Here is a 15,873-nt window from a genome sequence, read left to right as displayed (position 1 = left end):
GAAAATGTGCAGCTTTATTACTGTGAAGAGGAAACAGAAAGAACACAGGGACACCCCACAAGACTAAAACTAAGCCACCTATTCCCACTGCTGGTTTTTCCAGAGTACCTGGAGGGTTGGTTCCCTCTTTTCCAGACACAGAGAACGTCAATAAAGGACTGGCTTGTGTGGTTTCCCCGCTGCTGCTACCAGAACAGTGCCAACAGAACTTCTACATAGCAGGTTTCCCTACATGATGCTATGGGGATAAGTGGGGGGGGGGAGGAATCAGCTTCCAACCAACATTGAGCCCAGTGTAAATAACCTATGTGGAAAAGAACAGCAGATGAGAACACATCAATGTGATAGTGCCTACTAAAGGTATGGACTGATTTCCACATGGCTACTCTGCAAACCGATTTAATAGATGATGAGAATGTGGCTGCCCCTACCCAAGAGCAGGCTGCAATTCCATCTAGAGTACTCCTCCTACTAGCTAAGTATGCCATACAAATGCACACTTTTAACCATTGAGCTACAGTGGATCTAGAGACTCTTCCCTTTACCAGCTGGCCTGAATGGGTCAAACAAAGCCTCCGTTTGTCTAAATTCCCTAGTTCTGGAGATGAAAAAGCTAAGAGGCTTCTCAATATCCAAATTATACCATAACTTTTCAATAGAACATTTCAGCTTGAAGCAGAAGGCACGTGTTTCAACTTACAGAAAATAGTGTTTCACTCACCTGTAACTGTTGTTCGTCGAGTTCGTTCTGTGCAGACACACATTGGGACTGCGCTTGCACAGGCCTGCTTCGGAGAGAGATTTATAGCTCTAAAAACCTCAAAAAGTGGGTGGCCCCGCCCAGAGCGCATGTGTGGCTTTTCGCGCCCAAACACAGCTTACTAGGGCGCGGCACCCATCTTGTCCCTCAGTGCTCCTATGCCACCGGAGGTTGACCAAAGCATACTTTCTCACAGCAGGGCAGGAGGAAGGGAATATGTGTCTGCACAGAACGAACTCGACAAACAACAGTTACAGGTGAGTGAAACACTGTTTTCATCGTCGTTCTTCTGTGCAGCCCCACATTGGGAGTATAAGAAGCTACTCTCCAATGAGGGCGGGTGTGAGGAGTTTTGTCTCACATATGACTTATCCAGTGTTATTGATTCACATCCCATTATGATTGTTCTTACCTCTTTCTTTCTCTTTTTAAAAAAAATACAAATAAGGACTGAAGCACCGCACTTCCCACAGCAGCGTCCGACCTGGAACCCACGTCTACTGCATAGTGCTTGATGAAGGTATCTGACAATGACCAAGTTGTGGCTTGACAGATCTCCTGCAAAGGCGTTCCCCCAAAGAAAAGCTGCCGAGGAGGACTGTGAACGAGTGGAGTGAGCCCTGACTGTACCTGGGCATGGTGTCTTTGCTTCAGCATAGCATTTTCTGATCGTCACAACGATCCATCTAGAGAGGGATTGGTTAGATGCGGGTAACTCTATACGAGGGGCCACAGAACAAATGAACAGGGATCTGGTCTTCCTGAATGACTGTGTCCTATCTAAATAATACAATAAAGTTCTTTTTACATCCAAACTGTGTAAGGCCCTTTCTGCATCTGAAGTAGGGTTAGGGAAGAATATTGGAAGCGAGAATTTCTGATTCAGATGGAAAGAGGACACTACCTTGGGTGTAAACTCAAGGCTGGGTTGTAATATTACTTTTTGTGGAAAAAAAACTGTAAGAATGGGGAATCTACCCTTAACGATGCCAGTTCATTCACCCTTTTTAGTGACGTAATTGCTACCAGGAAGGCAACCTTCCAAGACAACAGGGCGAGCGGGCAATGTGTCAGAGGCTCGAAGGGAGGAAGCATTGACTGAGCCAACATCAAAGACAGGCTCCATTGAGGGGTCGGAGCTCTTCTGGGGGAAATGTATGGAGGAATTGCTTAGACGCATGATGTGAGAAAAGGGTCCTGTCATCCACCCGCTCATAGAAAGCTGATATAGCAGCCAAGTGGACTTTAATAGATGTAGCCATTAGTCCTCTATGCAACAGGGAAAGCAAGTAATCAAATATCCTGGGTATAGGACAGGAAAAGGGAGAGAAGCCCTTCTGTGTTGCCCATTTTGCAAAAGCGTTCAACTTATCGGCATATGATTTTCTAGTAGAGGGTTTCCTAGCATTTAACAGAATCTTCGCAACTTCATTAGAAAAACCTACAGCTTTGGGAATAGCAGCCACGCTGTTAGACTGAGTGAACTGACATTGTGGTGTCGAATTTGCTCCCTGTAGAGTAAATCTGGGGTCTTTGGGAAGGGGTAGTACCTGCCCCTCGCCATCTGCCATAGAAAGGGGAACCACTCCCTGCGAGGCCAAAACGGTGCCATGAGAATGCAATGGGTCTGGTAATGTCTGATTCTGCAAACAACCTGAGGCAGCAGGGGTATCAGTGGAAAAGCATAGAACAGGCCATTGACCCAAGGGATCTGAAAGGCATCCCCGACTGACTGGCTGTCTAACCCCACCCTGGAGCAGAAAAACCTTGCCTTGGTATTCTGGGAGGTTGCAAAGAGGTCCACATCTGGGAAACCCCAGGTCCTGAAGATTGGCCAAAGGAAGATATCATTGATTGTCCATTTGTGGTGCTGTTTGAAGAACCTGCTCAATGTGTCTGCCCTGGAGTTTGAAAGGCCAGCTATGTGAAGTGCCTGTGGGCAGGTGTCATTGCGAATAGCCCATAGCCATAGGCATGTTGCCTCTCTGCAGAGAGTCAGGGAAGCTGTTCCACCCTGTTTGTTGAGATAATAGAGAGTGGTGGTGTTGTCTGTCTGCACCTGCACTATCTTGTCCCGTACCAATTCTGTAAAGGAAGTAAGGAAATAGCATATGGCTCTCAACTCTAAAACATTAATGTGCATTTGTGATTCTGATGGGGACCAAGTGTCTTGTACAGAAAGATCCCCCAGATGCCCCCCCAACCCCGAAGGAAGGCATCTGTAGTTAAGATATCATCTGGGGGATAAGTCCCAAAGGGGCAACCCTTGAGTAAATTGGAAGGGTCCCTCCACCACCCTAGGGACCTGGTAACTGATCGTGGAATGGAGAGGCTCCATAACTGGGAATCCCTAATAGGATCAAAGGCCCTGACGAACCAATTCTGCAATGGCCTCATAAAAAGGTGTGCAAAAGGCCCAACAATTTCTGAATGAACCTTGCTGATTGAAATTGCTTAGATTCCACCTGTCTCACTAGGGATTGAATCACACACAGTCTTTCTACGGGAAGGAAGGCCTTCCTTACAGTTGCGTCTAAAATGGTGCCTATGAATTGGATGGATTGCGATGGTTCAAGGTTGGACTTTTTCCAGTTAATTAAAAGACCTAATTTGGAACTGGTGGTGGTTGTGAACTGCACAGTAGGGACTCCCTAGATTGGTCCACCAGAAGCCAATCATCTAGGTATGGGTAAATTGTACAACCCTTTGACCATAGGAAGGCCACCACCACCGCCATACACTTAGTGAAGACTCTGGGAGCTGACAATAACCCAAATGGTAACACCATGTATTGGAATGTTTCTTCCCCATAACAGAAACGTAAGTATTTCCTATGGGTGTGATGTATAGAGATGAGAAAGTAAGCGTCCTTAAGATCCAGGACAGCAAACCAAGAGCCTTTCTCTAGATAATGAATGACACTAAAGAGAGTTAACATGCGAAACTTTTCAACTTTAATAAACATATTCAGGTGTCTCAGGTCAAGGATCAGTCTAACTCCACCGTCCTTCTTTTCCACCAAAAAATACCTCAAATGAAACTCACTTAGAGTCATTGGGAGAGACCCTTTGCACAGCACCCTTCTGTAACAGCTCTGATATAGCAAGCTGTAGTTTGTGCGAGGGTACTGATGAGCTCCCAGAGCAACTCAATGGAGGCATATCTTGAAAGTGTAACCGGTAGCCATTTTGAACGATGGCCAAAACCCAGGAGTCAGAGGTGATCCTTACCCATTCTGTTCAAAAATAGGTGCAGCTGTTCTGAAACTAAGGCGGTCAGTCAAAAAACAGGCTGTTGCAGTTTGGAGAATTTTGGGGATTGCGGCTGGCTCTGCTTAGGTCTGGACCTGTTGGAACGCCTAGAAGAGCCCCATTGGTAAGATGGGTATGTCTTGTACTGATGGTAGTGATGATAAGGCTGATAATTATACCTTGTATTGTGCTGGTATTGTTGTCGGCCTTGGTTGCGGTACCTATACTGCTGCTTATGTTGGGAGTGTTGTTGCGGAGCAATGACCCCCAGCGAGTGAGCTGTTTGCCTGTTAGTCTTCATCTGATTCAAGGAATCGTTTTTTTCAGAAAAAAGCGAAGTGACCTCAAAGAGAAAGTCCTCAACCTTGCTTCTCTTGTCAGGGGTCAAAGCCATTGACCTCAGCCAGGAGTGACGTCAGAGCACCACTGCCGAAGCTATGGCACGTGCTGAGCAATCGGCTTCATGTTTGGCAACAGTCATTTGCTGCTTGGCCAGCCTAGAGGCCTCCCCTTGGAGAATTCTAAATACTGACTACTTATCTTCTGGAAGGTCTGCAATATAGGAGGAGAGTCGCCCCCAGAGAAACAGGTTGTAAGACCCCATAATGGCCTGATAGTTGGAAATGCAGAAATTCAGGGTGGCCGGAGAGTATATTTTTCATCCCAGTTGATCAAGTTTGCACCTTTCTTTATCATTAGGAGAAGAATGTGAGCCATATTTGCTCTTAGGCTGTGTTTTCTCCGTTACTAGAGAGGAGGGTTTGGGGTGGGTGAAAAAAAAGGCACAAGTTTGCTGTTTTAGCTTGTAATAGCCTTCTACCTTGCACAAAGTCACTGGGACTGAGGCCGGTTTCTCCCACACTCCATGGGCAATGTCCAAAAGGTCTTCAACTGCTGGAAAGGCTATGGAGGATGTGGAATCCAAGTATAGTGCCTGCAGCACCTTACTCTTAGGCTTGGAAGAGGTGCTGGAAACATCCAAGTCAAGAGCCCTGGCCATTCTCAACATCTGCTCCGCAAACAGCCTGTAGTCCTCAGAAGGCGAAGATGAAGGGGGTTCCCCCACAGCTTCCTCTGGGGACAGTTCTGAGGCGATGTCTGACACTTTCCCATAATGAGACACGGATTCAATGTCTTCCTCCGAACCAGAGGTGGGTTCCGCGATCATGGCCAGTCGACCTCTGGATGTGCCTGGATCTGCAGATCGTTGGCTCTGCTGCGAAGTAGACGAGGAGGAGGAGGAGGTTGCAAGGCAGGTGTGGACTGCAGACAGGACATAAAGTCCTGCCAGTTAGGAAGTTGCCCTTCATAAGCAGTTTGGCATGTCCAGAAGTTTTCCGGGGCAAGCGGTGCCAATGGGGCTGATGCTGGAACTAGCCACGGATATGGTGGATATTGATGCACAGGTTGAAACTGTTGTGCTTGCAGGGGAACCGGCATGCTTGGAACCGAATGTGGCTGGACCGAAGATATGCGATCTGAACGATTTGAACTCGGGTCCGTAGTAGCAGAAAAAGTCAGTTCCTGTTCATCCAAAGCTCCTTCCCCTTCAACATCCTGATGGTAGATTGGGGTATGAGGAGGGGAAGGCGTCAACAGAGGCTGTAAGAGTTCCTCCTCAATTATGAGGAAAGGAGTACAGGATGTCGACCGATGTCTCCCTTTATGAGAGGAAGAAGAGGCAGATTTCTTAAGGAGTTTAGTCTTTGCCTTAGCCTTCTTTGGTAACAGTTCCAAGGAGGCATGTTCCAGTCCGATTTGTTCTGGGAAACAGTGTTTAGAAGAACCCGGTCTATCCTTCGGGTTCATCTTGGAACCAACAGCCTCTGGATCGACAGGGACCGGTTCTGATAGAGTCGGGGCTGGTTTGATTGTGGGGTCCTCGTGCCCGGCCTTCAAAGGCACAGTCTCTGTGCTGGCCATTAGTTCCAAATCAGCGGACGTTTGCGCTGTCAGTTTAGTGGACCCTGAAAGGTCCATCTCCCAAAGGGCTGCCTTGAGTCCAGCTGCCTGGTCACTGCACGCCTTCGGCGTAAATCGTTGACAGTGGCGGCAAGCGGTGATGTTATGAGACTCACCCAAGCAAAGGAGGCAAAGGAGGCTTCCTACCCAGCCACCTGTGTAGGGTTAGTGGAGGACTGCATAACAAGGCGGAGTTAGTTGGGACAGACACACTACATCATTTTCTTCTAACAGTGTCTCTCTGTTATGCAAGCCAGATCAATTTACTCTTTCTGTAACATCCTGGAGAGTCATGTAGTTTTGTGCCTCACTGATCTGTTATAGAAAAAAGGTGAGGGAAAGAGGGGCCTTGCATTGTCACCTCCCTGGATGCTACAGAAATTAGATAGGCAGAGAGAATTATTGCCAGATACTGGGCACCTTTGAAAAATCTCACCCCCGTCTCTCCCATGTCCACTGAAATAGCCCATTCATCAAACATCCTGCTGTGAGCCACAGGCCAGGAGCCCACAGCCCTTGTGTTCTCACCCTTCATAGGCACCAGGTTGTTCATTAGTTCACTTCTAGTTGCTCACTCACTTGCTTCATATGGTTTTTTTGTGCATTTTTAATCAAATTTTTCTTATTGTGATTCTCTGGTGTGAAGTTAGTCCTCCTACAGAATAATGCAGCTGGGGGGGTACCTTCTTTGCCCCCCCCGAAGTCCAATCTCCCTGAAACTTGGGTTGTTGTCAGAGGAGGGTTGGGAGAGGGTCCCCGTCAAACTTGGTGCTATTATGAAAGAAAATGACCCCCCCAGGCCCCTGGATAGCTGGGAGCAGCATTTCCCTTTGGAAACAATGGCTGAATCTTCCCTAATAATCCTGAATCAGCTTAAATACCTGAACCCGAAGTGGCTTGCCGCTTCGGGTTTCGGGTTTACCTGAATTTTTTTCCTGCTCTGGGTAAACCAGAAGCAGGAAACCCGAATCTTTTGGAGTTGCACACCCCTAGTGGTAAATCTTGTGCTATGTTACAGGTGAAGAGCTTCCCCTCTCACCTACCTCTGTGAAGCAATCCCTGAGCAGCTGTGTTGAGAAGAGCTTGTGAAAAGTTAACAGAGCTGAGATCAGGATTCAAGACTTGCCTTTGGAGATCTTCTTCAGAGACCACTTCTATTGCCTGTGCTCCATGTTTTGCCACCATCTCAAGCTATTTGTACTGTGGAGCCAGGCAGCTAGATCCAGCACCTGGAGCCTGCTATTCTGGAGAGAATAGCAGGCTCCAGGTGCTGGATCTAGCTGCCTGGCTCCTGCTCCCAATGCCAAGAACTAGCCGCATTGCTTGGAATTCAGAAGGGGGTGGGTGGATAGTGGGGGAAAGGTGTGCCAAAAGCATGCCATCTGCACCAGACAGGAGATGGAAATTAGTTCTCCTGACTCCTAATATGGGGGAGGCACGAACAACACAGTGACTGGCTTGCTCTGAAGCAGCATCAGAAAAACCCTGCAACCTGCAGCCTAGGCAGGGCTGGTCTGTTCAACATGGGAAGGCCCTTTCCCTTTCCTTTTGTGACTCAACATAACTCTGTCACCTACCAAGGGGCAGTGATGTTCTTAGGACTGCCCCACCCTTGAAACACATGGGGAGAAATGGTTACATTGTTTTAGAAATAAGCATTCTTCATTTGGCAAAGTGTATACTGTACAGAATAAAAGGAAAACTGAAAAGATGACAATATGCCTTTTTATTACTCTGATTATCTGAATAGTTAGAAAATGGAGTGTTTCTGCTTTAGCTTCTCATGATCAGTAGAAAAGTAAATGAAAACAAAGCAAAAATGGCAGCTATAAATTATTAACACAGAAAAAGGTAATATGAAAAAGAAATAACATATTGACTTACATTATTTTAAACTTCTGCAAATCAGTGTTTCAATGCAATGTTTTTATACATTTTTAACATTAAAAAGCTATTTAATGAAACAATAAATAGAAAAGCAAACAATGATCCCCCATGAAAACCCCTAACCTGAGTCTGAGCCTGGTGCAAGAAGCCAAATTGCTAGCAGTAAGGCCTTTGCAATGATATTAGGGCCACATTCTCTATCTTTGTTCTCTCAGTTGGCTTTCCAGTGCGCGAAAGTACATTGGAAAGGGCAATTGCAGGGCCAGATTGACAGGGGAGCAGGGGGGTAGTCTACCCCCAGCACCGCCAAAGAGGGGGCGCCGGGAGCAGTTGCCAGCCACAGGAGCGCGCTCCCAGCCCCGGGAACGCACCTGGGAAAAGGCAAAAGGCAGCGCGGGTGGCTGGGAGGCCTCCCGCGCTGTTTGCCTTTCCCCAGGAAAAGGGGTGCACAGCAAGCCGGCTGCCCCTTGTCCTGCAGGGCAGGTGAACGGCGCGGGCAGCCTCCAAGCCACTCGCGCTGCCACCAGCTCCGCGGTGCACCAGGACAGCCAGCTTGCTGTGGGGACGGGGGGGCGCCCCAACGTGATGACATCACGGGAGTGACGTTATCACGCAGCGCCAGGAGCGCAGCTGGCTTGCTGCGGGGGCGGGGGGGGCCGCAGCGCCAGGAGTGATGTCATCACGCAGCGGCAGGAGCACAGCCGGCTTGCTGCGGGGGCAGGGGGCACCCCAACGTGATGACGTCACGGGAGTGACATCATCACACAGCGCCAGGAGCACAGCCGGCTTGCTGCGGGGGCGGGCGGCGCCCCAACGTGATGACATCACGGGAGTGACGTCATCACACAGGGCCAGGAGCGCTGCCGGCTTGCTGCGGGGGTGGGCGGCGCCCCAACGTGATGACGTCACGGGAGTGACGTCATCACGCAGCGCCAGGAGCACAGCCGGCTTGCTGCGGGGGCGGGCGGCGCCCCAACGTGATGACGTCACGGGAGTGACGTCATCACGCAGTGCCAGGAGCGCACACGCGCTATGTACGCGTGTGTAGAACCTGACTACGGTTGCCCTGGGCACTGGCGCTGGCAACCATAGATCCAGCCCTGGGCAATTGTACATCTCTGAACTCAAAATGAAAAGCCAGCTCTGCAGATAATATAGCTCGTCCTGTAGTAGATTGCGATCATGTGGGCCTATTGTGCACAAAACAGTACAGCCAATTTCCTAAATTACTTCTATGTAGAGACAGTTTTGGCCTGATTTGGATAACCCAGGCAAGCCCGATCTCATCAGATCTCAGAAGCTAAGCAGGGCCAGCCTTCGTTAGTAATTGAATGGGAGACCTCCAACACAGACCAGGGTTGTAGACAGTGGCAATGGCAAGCCACCTCTGTTAGTCTCTTGCCATGAAAACCCTACTAGGGGGTGCCATAAGTCAGCTATGACTTGACGTCACTCTCCGCCACTAGAAACAGTTTTAGAGGCTACTCTGCTCTCAAGCACCTTACCAAAGAGGTGGGCTTACATCAAGTCACTCCTGAGCCTGCATCACATTAGTCCATAGAAGTGGCTTACCCAATGCATAAGCAAAAAAGGAAGACTGAGAACTATCGAACTTAGGATATGGCTGATAGACCATAGATAAACAACCTTGTAGATCTTACCATGCTTAGGTTTAAATTTCAAGATGGTTCTTTGGTTACAACTCAACCAGTGCAGCAACAGGCTGTCCTAGCCTTAACGGATGCATGGCCTACTGTCTGCCTTCACAAGCATGATGGAATTTCAGCAACATAATGGAACAAGGCTTTGTCCACACTAATGAGGAAGATGGATAACCCAGACAAAGAGTATGCTGCTATCCTGGAAGATTATATGAGTATCGAAAACTTAAATGATGACTAATTTAAACAGCAATCAGTTGCAAACCTTTTAAGAAGTCATCGCATTGCTTATGCTTGATGTGGAGGTGGCAATCACCACCCTGCCAGGTTTTCCTAACTAATCTGGACTGAATGCTTCCCAGCAAAAACGTTTGAGGTGATAATGCATTCTTAGCTAGGTCAGAACAGAAACTACAACCCATACAGCTTTCAAGATAGTTGGGACACCACTGTTCTGTGATGGATAAGTACATGCTATGGAAATTTGGGGTGGGATTCAAAGTGCTCTGCAGTTGAGTTTCAAGAGACAGAGGAGCAGCAAAGTTAAGAATATAATAACCCTTCTGAATAAAAGAACCATATTTTACCGATGTGGCCAACTAGATATCCTTGGACAGCTCATAAAAAGGGAATGGAGACAATAGTCTTCCCCCTTCCACTCCCCCCCTTAACATGGTGAGAGGGTTTGTGTGTGCCATCAGGACTGCAGACTTGGTCAAGAGTCTAAACTCCTAGAAGAGTCGCTCAAGGCACAATGGTCAGAGCTAAGACACCAGACTAGGACGCATCCACCCCCTTCAGGAATCAATGGTCACATGAGCAGAAGAGAACTGACTGTTCTAACAGTGATGGGAGTAGAGGAATTCTTGAAGACTATCTACTGGGCAGCAGCAGTAGCAAAAGGTGACACTGGCGGAGGATCTTTCACAGACAACGGCAGTATCTTATCAGCTAACCCTGGTTAGTACTGCGCAGAAGGCGGCAGTGGTAAACCACTTCTGATAATCTCTTACCTTGACAACCCTATGATCAGACAATCCAAGATGAAAGAAGATGAAAGAAGATATAGTGCTGAAGTCAGGACCCCCATGCCGGATGGCACTCAATTGGCTACAGGGGAAGAGTCAAGTACAAACAAGGTTATTCTTAATGATGGGGCTGGATTAAAGCTGAAAGGACATCCAGTTGTGGATGTGAGTACATGCAAAAGGAAAGGCCAAAGCTGTGCGGCAGCAATGAGAGAACTAGAAAAGATCCTTAAAGATGTCTCTCTGAAGACCAAGATCAAGATAATCCAAAAAATGGTATTCCCCATTACAATGTATGAATGTGAAAGTTGGGCAATGAAGAAAGCTGACAGGAAGAAAATTGTTTCATTTGAAATGTGGTGCTGGAGGAGAGTTTTGCAGATATAATAAATAGCCAAAAAGACAAATAAGTGGGTTCTGGATCACATAAAACCTGAAATTTCCCTAGAAGCTAAAATAACAAAACTGAGACTATTGTACTTTGGCCCCATCATGAGAAGACAAGATGCTCTGGAAAAGTCAATAATGCTAGGAAAAGTTGAAGGCAGCAGAAAAATAGGAAGACTCAAAACGAGATGGTTTGACTCAATAAAAGGAGCCACACCTTCCAGTTTGCAAGATCTGAGCAAATTTGTTAATGATAGGACATTTTGGAGGTCTTTTATTCATAGGGTTGCCATGAGTTGGAGGCAACTTGATGGCAGATAAAACACACTCACACATGCACACAGAGTTCTGATAGCAGGAGACAAAAGGGACCACTTACATTTAGCTCATTATATCTGTCACCAAAAAACAGATGGCAGTCAGGATACAGGAAATGAAAAGCCAAGATGGAGGGCTGTAGGAGTAAGGAAGTTACAGCACTGACAGGCATCTATAGGAACACATGCAAGAGAATGAGATTGAAGGACAATAGTGATGGAGACCCTGCCAGGCTCCAAGCCCAAGTACTCAGATGTAACATATATTTTGCAGAAATAAAAACCAGTCACTTTTGATTTAAGAGGGCTTTAATTTTACCCAGAGGAATGGATTACTGCATAAAGTACTTGAACTTTGCCCTTACCATTTGAAATCCTTGGGTGGAATTGTACATCACAGCTTCCTGGCATAAATTTAATGCCAGGAATTTAAGGCTAAGGATAAAAAGAGTGAAAACAATGAACCTTATCATCTCTGTGATGTGAACACAGCCGTTAATAGTGCAAGAACATTTTTCGTCTTTTTGTGAAACAAGCAACGACAGTGTCATATAAACATGACGGATTTTCCCCAAAACATGATAATGTGAAATCTGAAGTAGTAGTATAGTTAAAATAAATGATGCGCAATTGCTATAAATAATTTGATTCAGCTAATGATTTAAAGACTGACTGAGCAAGTTTAAAAACTCAATTTTGGGAAGTTTTCCATATTTACTAAAGCCCAGAGATTACTCCCAGTCTCATTAAACATGATGTATAAAGGAATGCTGGATATACGTAGGAGTGTTTCCAACTCTGAGTACATTGTTCATTAAATACCTCATTTTTCAAACTGCCCTGCTGTTGCAAGCCCATTGAATAGGGCTGACTCTGGGGAAAGTTTGGAGGCTCATGACAGTGAGCTACTCGGCATTCTGCATTCTCCATTCCTATGAAGGAGAGCTTGCATGGGATTCTTATGCCTGCTTTTGGTGGGTTGCTGCAACCCAGGTGTTAATTACCATAGCAAACCTTGTATTCCTATATGTAACATGCAGTTTAGCTTTTTTTGCTGAATTACTCTTTTTTTTTTTTGCAGGCTCTTAACTATAATGTATCTATGCTTTCTTTGTTGTAGCACCAGACCTAAATCAAATAGGCCAATTTAAAAGAGGATGGTGAATAGACTGTCTTGCCTTGCAGCAGAGAGAGAATATTTTTAAAATGTTATTTACTTTTAAATATATGTTCCACTTGTCTTCCCAATAATGGCCTTACATAATAAGCCAATAAAAGCATTAGCCAAATACATTTAAGACTCCCATTAAGAAAGAATTGAGAAAAGAGTCAAAACTATTGTCATGTTCAATTTCTATAATGTTCAATATAGGATGCAAAAAAAAATGGCAAAAGTTATCCATGGAAGAATCTGCAGTAAAATAAAATACTACCTTCCAATCTTCTGAACATTTTTATATATGTTCACAGCAATTTTACACAGGTTATAGGGCTAGGCTGTAGGAAAATGATTGTGAGGGATTTTTGGTAAAGGGGTAGGGACTGTAGACTAGAGATCGGCATGAACAGTAATGCCCCATTCTAAAAGAACAGGCGGTCATTGGAAGCCTCGTTTGTTGCTGTTCGTCAAGCCAGACAATCTGGCACCTGCAATCAATTCCCTTGGCAACTTAGGCAGGGACTGCCTGAACTATGTCTGAACTCCTGCTGTTGCTCTGGAAACCCCAATCTAAGCCTAATTTAGCTTGATAGGCAGGTCTTCATTTCAAGTGTCTAGAGCTCAAAATTTGTTACAAGGAAGCAAAGAGCAGGGGGGGGGGCTCCCAGCTCTGGTTTTGCAGACAGTGAGGGAGAGACAGTTGATGTTGGTATTTTGAGAGAGACAGGGAGAGTGCATTGGAGCTTGAATTTTCTTTGTGTGTGGTGGGATAGGGATCTACCTCTTCAAGTTCCAGGGCTGCTGCCAGGCTTTGGGGCCAAGCTATTATTATTGGTACATTTCCTGCTCATGTAGGGTTTCTGGGAGTGGTGTGGTAGGGATCTTGATGGCTGGAGGAGTGCCTGCTGGCCCCCACGAACAACGAACATGTTCATGAACAGGTCATGTTTGTCAATGTTCGCTGTTCGTGGATGGCAACGAACAACAAACACTATTTTTATTTTTTTTTTCTGTCCGTGCCCAGGTCTACTGTAGACTATACTATTGTGTACTGTTTGTTGTGACAAGTATGTTACTATTGGGTAGTTTCTGCACCATTTAATATGTTGGGTTAAATTGCTTATGTTTCATTTCAACTCTGTATACGATTGTCAGGTTTTCTCCCGGGCGCTGCAGTGTCAGACGCCGTGGTACCTGACTTTGGCACCTGGATGCTGCTAGGGATTATGTGGGGTCCTGCTTCGTGGAAGGAGGGGAGGTATACCTCACCCTTGCACCCTCTCAAGCCACCAGCAAGCCCACTCAACCTAGTCCTGCTCCAGTGTCCATCTTCCTCCTCCAACTCCCTCATCACCTTCCTCCTTCGCTCACTCATTCTCTCCCTCTCTTCAAGCTCCAACCACTCCTCCTCTGCTCTCCCACTCCTCCTACACAACCCCAGTGCCCTTCTGAGCCATCCCTTATAGGGCTTTCTCTCCCTGCCCCACCCTCCTTGCAGGCTCCACCTGCCAGGCCACACCCCTCCCTGGCCTTCCAGCATTGTCCTGGGCTGCCTCAAACCATTGCAGCTGGGGTATCTGGTTTGGCTGCATAGGCCAGCAACAGCTGTGTCTTGTTGGCTGGCTGCCAGGCCTCTCTGGCTGAGCTGATTGCTGAAGGCAGGCCCAGCTGTGGCCCCTTGGCTGGCTGCCCAGCTTCTCCAGCCAAATGCCTCCAGCAGCTCCACCTGGAGGGGCTTTGCTCTTGGCATCTCCTGAGCCAGGTTACTGTCTTCTAGCTGAGGTATGGGCTGGGGTGTGGCTCTGAGCTGTTGTGGCTGCTTCTCCTCCTTGGCTGGTAAGGGCCCTGCTTGGGCAGCTGCTGGGTCCCTATTCCCCCTGCCTTTGCCCTCTCCCTCTGCTCTGCTTAGCCCCCTATCCTCCCCATGGAGGGTGGGACTAGCTGGCCTCTCCCTGCTCCTTCTAGCCCTCTGAGGCTTTGGGCCTTCGTCCCTTCCCCCTGGTGTAGGCAGGTTCTGGCCCTGGTTGCCGACTGGGGCGGCAGGACAGCTGTCTCCTGGCTGCCTCCCACTGCTTCCTCCCAGTGAGGCCGGGGGCTGTGCCTCAGACCCTGGACAACGATTTCTGATATTTTCACATTTATGCAATCCATACTGTTGTATTGTTTATTTAATGTCCTAGCCGTTGATTGTATTGACTTATGCTGTATGATCTGCCTCAAGTTTCAGTGAGAAAGGTGAACAGAACATTTTTGTGGGGCATAAAGGTTTTTCTAAAATCCTGTACCTTGGTTTTGTTTAAGTACTATCTAAAAATCAACACCACAATGAATCATATCAACTCCTAAAGACCTAAGGGGTTTTCTTTTTCATTTTTTGCTGATTTCTGAAAATTCTAGTGGAACTAGCTTCATGGGTTTCCCTAGATAGGGCATTCTGAAAATAGAGAACCACCTTTAAGTAAGTTCTTATTCCTCGTGCAAGCAAATCTTGCTGCAGGCTCCCCCATTTGTCTATTTCAATCCACTAGGATTCAGGAACCATGTACAGGAGCAAGTGTGTCTGAAGTATTTAAGACTTTGGCCATTTAAGGACTTGAAAGACAAAAACCATCCAATAAACAAAAAATCCAAACCACTGAATTGTCAGCTGACAACTGATGGTGCACCTGTATCACTCTGGTGTAATATGAGATTAGTTCCATACAAGAGCTTCATTACCATACCCCGAGAGAAATGAAATTCAAAAGGCCTCCATTTAGACTGCACAATGGCAGTCCAGTGATCACCAAGGCATGTAGGATGCTAGCTCCAGTATCTGTACACCTGGAGGAAAGGGCCTGTGTTTACTAGTGATGAGGCAACCTCCTTTTTATCTTGAAATAACCCAGATTACAGATAAATACATCTTGATTTTATAGATATGATTCAGAAGACACCCAGCTCAAAATATTAAAAAATGACATTTGTAGAAAATTTCATAAGGAAAACACTCTTAAAAACCAGGCTAAAGATACTGAAGCATCTATACAGTTTTTCATTACACTAAGTATTTAAAAATTGGTTATTGCTTTTAATAATTTTTGCCCTTAGTTTTAAAGTACATCTCTCTCACTTTGCATTATTAAAAGAAAATGATTAGGAAGCTATTATGTTATCCTTTGATGTTAATTATCACTGTTTTATTGAATACCAATGGGCCTCTGCAGTTCTAATTTCATTTAGCAAAATTTGGTTATTTGCTTCAATGGAAGAGGTTTCTTAAAGTCAGAACAAAATGTGGAAATTAACATTTCACAAATGGTTGCAACAGATTACATTTTTCCCATGTTTGTAAGGGTCTTCCTAGAGAATGCTATTTTTTAAGGAGAAAATAGCTAGATAGTGCATCTATTTCTGGCAAACCGTATTTTTTTTTTTAGTTCAAAGTGGTAGAAAGTTGCTGAGAAAATGTGATTCCTCTC

This window comes from Eublepharis macularius, chromosome 1, assembly GCF_028583425.1.
Source record: "Eublepharis macularius isolate TG4126 chromosome 1, MPM_Emac_v1.0, whole genome shotgun sequence".
NCBI lineage: Eukaryota > Metazoa > Chordata > Lepidosauria > Squamata > Eublepharidae > Eublepharis > Eublepharis macularius.
The sequence above is the reverse complement of the archived record's forward strand: the minus strand, read 5'-3'. Positions refer to the sequence as shown.